At 32.5% G+C, this 6,000-nt stretch overlaps 1 long non-coding RNA gene across 2 annotated transcripts in view; it reads right to left on the bottom strand.

Annotated features, from left to right (window-relative positions):
• LOC121013589 (uncharacterized) overlaps positions 1 to 6,000 on the bottom strand; it is a 175,757-nt gene that overhangs the window by 22,432 nt on the left and 147,325 nt on the right. For both annotated transcript variants that reach the window (XR_005782794.1, XR_005782790.1), the window contains one exon: positions 130 to 204. This is a non-coding gene — a long non-coding RNA (uncharacterized LOC121013589). The remainder of the gene's footprint in view (positions 1 to 129; positions 205 to 6,000) is intronic.

The raw sequence follows: 6,000 nt of genomic DNA, 5'->3' as shown, positions 1-6,000 counted from the left end.
GCCGCCATCTTCCCAGAACCTCTAACTTTTTATTTTGATGTAAGTTCAGAATCACAGAAAAGTTGTAAGAGTAGTACACAGAATTCCCATATATTCTTTGAGATTCCAAAAATGTTGAAATCTACTTACATATACTTCTTAATTTCTTCAACCACTGTCTTTCTCTTTGCATCCATTAGAGAGGTATCATGTGAGGATTATTTACTGAAATTAAATGAAAAAGTAATGAACCAATTGTTAAACTAATTTTAAAAAGCTAGGAGAATACAACTAAAAAAAGATGAAGGAGAAATTAGCATGTTCCCTAAATTCAGATATGAATATTATGTACATAGAACCATCAATTACTTTATCTAAAATTCTCTACTGATAAGACATACATTTTGAACGAAGAGATTGTCATTATGGAACTCAGTAGCCAAACGTTTAAACTCCTGGATGTTTGATAATACAGAGAGTTGCTCCATCTCAGAACTGTGAGAAACAATTTCATCATAAATTACAGTTTTATGTATCCAGGTGATTGTTAACCAGCCGTAGTTGTTTTAGTTTGTGCATACCTACACAGCCAATTCTAACATCTTTGGGGTACAATAAGAGTAAAATGCATTCACTAATGTAATAGAAAGGAATATGCTTTCTATTTAATTATTAACTTAGGAAAAATGATTGAGAACACAAGAAATCCCTGCTCACATTTTACACTTGATTTCATTATCATCAATACCTCTAGTAGTCTGAGATCATTTATCGGCTTATAAACATCTCTTGAAACCTATTCTGTGCAAAATATGTTTTCTGAAATTGTTCTCTACCATTAGTGGCTTCTTATACAGAATACATGCTGTCAAAATTCCCTTTAAAAAGTGTCTCTGTAAACACACAGATTAGTTTAACAACTACAGCTATTTGCTTATCTTTACTCATCTTCTGCATACGAATACACTTCTGTTTTCTATTATTGTTTACTTACAACTGAAACTTAATTATTTTAAAGTCTTATTGATTCACTGGGTACTCACAAACTAAGTTATCTAAAGATTTCTAGATACCATTTTATGCTACTTTATATTCATAATTTGACTTCTGCTTATGTGATGAGTCTAAAAATAATTGAAAATATGTTTCTAATGCTGATATTCTACTTAAAAGAAACCCAAGACAATAAAGTAGTAGTTTAGAAAGATAGTTCTAAGAGCAACATTTCCATGTTTGTTGGAGCTGGCTCTATGCTGGTAATGCTGATAAAAATGTGCAATTAATTATTCAAATGGTTTCCAAACCTGAGTTTAAATTATGCAAGTAGATTTCAATAAAATCTGCATCATTAGAAAAACATTCAAAAATATTCATTCACCTCATTTTACCTAGAAATACACTACCTGAATTTCAACTGGATGCTAAAACTGCAGTTAGGCCTGTAAGGTCTACAAGACACATATCTGCAAGTTTTGTGGACTAAATTTTGTCTGAAGAGCAGATAGATACCAATTATTTTTTGGCTACACAAGGCAGAATATCTGCAGATATCCTTCAGTGAAACAGAATTTGAATGAAACATTTCTAAGCGCTGAATCAGCAGAAATTTATGCCAGTCCATAGCTTAGTGCTGGGGGAACTTCTACCTGCAGCCCAATGACCACATGATGACCCTAACGGACCTTATGGGACTAGGGAAAGCTAAGCCCCAGGGCATCCATTAGTTCAGCTAAAACTTTAATGTGAAGAGAATGGAATTACCTCACACTCCAATTTAAAAATCAAACAAACAAATAAACAAAAAAAACAGCTGTAATCTAAATTTGTGAGAGGAGCTTGAGGAAACTGAGAAGAGAAGACAGTCACTGAAGAAAGCAGAGGTGCTAGAAAAGAGGGGTAGAGATGGATTCCTGAGTCGGATGGGCAAGGACATTCACCTGGTATTCCTGACTTTGTTCCTCTGGAAGAGCAAGCACTGTTTTCGTTTGTTTCTTAGATTCTATGAGATCTTGCTGACCTTAAAATAACACTTCTCTGTATTTTTACTCTATTTTTCATCTATTCTGAAACTTGAATGAGTCTGTTTATTAAAACCAAGATAACAGTGGATAGGCTGAGAGATTCAAATCAGAAAAGACAGGAGACCTATGGGAAAGTCATTGGACTTACTGAGTACATAACTTTTTTATTAAATAGAGCCTAATTTCCCATCACATATGTCCAAATTATGCTAGACTAAGAAACATTAACGTAAAGCAGCTAGAGGGCATCCCATAGGCAAAGTGATTGTAGGAGTGATTTGCAAATGTTATTTATTTATTTATTTATTTATTTATTTATTTATTTATTTATTTAATTTATTCATTCATTCATTTTGGTAGATGTGTACTATCTCAGAAATATTCAGTAAATACTCACTGTTTTCGTTAACATATTGATGATGCTGATAATTACATATTTTCTGCATTTGGTTAATTTATCAAGGCAGGATACTAATGAGGTTATACTTACAGATCGTATAGTTAGCTCAGTTCCATTTAAGTGACCACAGATTGACTTCTCACCTCAATAAGTCACCACTGTTGTGTATCATTAACTGCAATGAGGACTAAATTAAAGTGTGAGATTGCATCTGCAAAATGATGACTACTTTAGAAAAATAATTCAAACCTTGTGCTTTATTTATTATGGGTCACTAGCTTCATCTTTGCGTATGAAAACTAGGATAGTTTATATCTTTCATGATGAGACAGAAAAAAGCAGGCCTTTTTTACATTTTTTTGTCCCTGTGCATTTTCATATAGAAGACTCTTTTTAAAAATATCTTGAAACATAAATTAATCCTTGCTTAAAGTTTGGAAGACTAATTTCTATTTTTTAACAATTACATCAGCCATTTTAATTGTTTTGATTGTCTGATCTAGCTTTTCCATATAATTGCTCTAAGAAGAGACACTAACAATTAAAGTTGCTCATGCAATTAGAATAATTATCTTACTGTTCTAAACTTACAGTAGATCCAGTGGAATTATTAATGGCAGCAGTCAAATATTATGTAAGTAAATTAGATTTTTTTTACCTCCACTGATTTGATTTGTATTAACTTTTTATATTAAAGAGAAGGGAAGTCTGAGAAAAGAGCAGAAATTACAATGAATTATAGAGTAAGAATTTAGTAAACGAAAAGCTTCCAGAAAACTTAAGTCCTGTATTCTTCAAAGATAAAAATGTAATGGGTAGCCCAGGTGGCTCAGCTGGTTAAGCATCCAACTCTTGGTTTGGCTCAGGTCATGATCTCCCAGTTTTGTAGGTTCAAGCCCCCTCGCTGGGCTCTTTAATGACAGTGGGGAGCTGCTTGGGATTCTCTGTCTCCTGAGAGTCAGAAGGTCTGTTCCTCTCCCACTCGCGCTGTCTCTGTCTCTCTCAAAATAAATAAATAAACTTAAAAAAAAGATAAAGCTTTAAACAAATAAAAATTTAATGAACTTCTAATCTCAAGACAATTTCTGAATTACTCATATAAAAGTTGTAGGTGGTTCACCAGGGCTTTATTTAAAGTTGGTCTTGAAAGACTTCAGATTATAACTCTGGGTCAATTTGAATAATGGTAAATATTTATTTTATGGACCAAATAGTATTCTGTAAGAATTTATAGCAAAGTTTCTCAAACTTTCTCAGTTTATGGGGGGAGGTGTCTCAGTATTTCTTTTTCACAATACCCCTAGGGAAAAAAATAGTTCTATTTATTAAAAAGTTAGGTGCAAACAATTTATTAAGCTTTTACATTCTAATAATATCATCCTTAATGAGCATGTGTATCCTTAATATATCACATTATTGTCTTTAAGAAGCATTTATATCTTAATTCCATTTGAAAAATAATGCAGATAAAATAGAAAACAAAACAAAACAAAACAAAACATTGTATTCCTAAATAACCGCTATCACAGATGGGACGTCTGCACCTTTCTACACACACACACACACACACACACACACACACACACACACACACACAAATGAATAAATGGTAAGTAGGTGAAATTCTTGAGTGTTTACCAGATGCTAATTAAGTGAATTAATTCTCCTTGCTACATCTTGAGTTTAAAAAGGAACCCAAATTGTATTATTGCATTAGTCTCTACTTTTTTAAATGTAAAGAGGAAGTTTACATTGTAAATGTAAAGAGGAATGTGGGCAACACATTAAATCAACTATGCTTACACTACCAAATTCCCATAGCTAAGTGCATGTTTTGACCCAGCACTCATTAAATACCTTATTACTGGATCTGAATGACAAGCTCCAGGGAATCTCAAACTTAATACAATTCTTCCCAATCCCACTCTGTAAACTAATGCAACTTCAATTCTGAGATTCATTTTACGAATGGATTTTGTACCTCAGAGAATATTTCTCTTTCTTTAAACCTACTATGTTGTAAGAAAGATGCATAAGTGTACATACACATAATATAGTTTTATGTTTGATTTGACTATAATAGAATATTATAATCACAATAAACCGTTTTTGTGATCAAATATAAGGTAAATCCCTACAGATTATTACATAAAGATTTTTTTCAGGATCTTATACTGGTACACAAAATGTATATATGTAGATATATTATTTGATATACATTGGATTATCTTATACATGTTGTTCGATTTTTCCCTGGCTGGCACAGGGTTGTCAGATTTAGCACAATTTAAAAAAGTAAATATAGGATTTCAGAAAAACAAAAATACAGTTTTGGTATTCTTATGTCCCAAATATTAGATGTTGCATAATTATACTAAAATATTATTCCTTGTTTATCTGAAATTCCAACTTAACTGGGTGTCTTATATTTTATGTGCAACCCTGGTAGGCAGTTTTTTTTAATTTTCTTTTTTTTCTTTCTGTCTGCCTCTAGCTTCCTTGCCCCATCCCTTTATCCATTACTCCACTGTCCTAAACAAGACAACCTATGTCACAATATAAAAAGTAAATCCTTTGAATATTTATTTATTTATTTACTTATCTATCTCTGTATCAGTTTTTATAACAACAATAGCCGTTACTGAGTGCTTACTTTTTAAGGCACTTTTTAAAAGTTTATGTATTTTGAGACACAGAGAGAGAACATGAGCAGGGGAGGGGCAGAGAGAGATGGAAAGAGAGTCCCAAGCAGGCTCCACGCTGTTAGCACAGAGTCCAATGTGAAGCTGGTATCCAAGAACCGTGTGAGAACATGACCTGAGCAGAAATGAAGAGTCAGACACTTAACTGACTGAGCCACCCGGGAGGCCCTAAAATGCAAGGCACTTTTAGGTATGTTACTTACATGTTCTGTTAATTCCCAGAAAAGCAAACCCTGTAAGTACTTCTAATAGCCTCATTTTACAGATTTAGAAAATGAGGCTACAAAGGTTTAGCAACATGACTGAAGTGGTGCAACTAGGAAATCACATACCAAAACTTGGATTTAGACCCTGGGATAGTGACTTCACATTTTAACCACATATTGTGTTTTATACATACATTTATATACCTGTGTTTTACAAATATTAAACCGAGAGGTCACCTAGGAAATGCTGAGATCGGAAACTCTGGCTGCCCAAATCCAAAAAGTTCAGATAATTCAATTTTCATAAGCCCACTCTTGCATTATAGCTAAAATGGTATTGTAAAATATAGCAAATTAGCATTATAATAAAGTTTGTTTCAAAACTTTGTGTGGCATAAATTATGACTATTGAACCATTTGATTTTTTCAAATCTTATTTCTCTATTTTTCTCTCTACATTTTTCTCTTTCATGCACATATGAAAAGGAAGAGATATTACAGATTTTACATATTTGTTTATTATAAAAGTATAGATATAAATGTAGAAAATATCTATTAATATTTTTACCAAGTATGTATGCTTAATCTTAAGTTTTTTGGTTTTTGTTTTCTTTTTAGTTTGTATGCCGGTGTAGGTTTTCTAAACAAGAACTATGCACTTACATGTCAAGTCAGTTTGAAACACATAGTAA

The sequence above is a fragment of the Herpailurus yagouaroundi genome, unplaced genomic scaffold (genome assembly GCF_014898765.1).
Source record: "Herpailurus yagouaroundi ecotype Mexico unplaced genomic scaffold, PumYag 29, whole genome shotgun sequence".
Classification (NCBI taxonomy): Eukaryota; Metazoa; Chordata; class Mammalia; order Carnivora; family Felidae; genus Herpailurus; species Herpailurus yagouaroundi.
The sequence above is the reverse complement of the archived record's forward strand: the minus strand, read 5'-3'. Positions and strand labels throughout refer to the sequence as shown.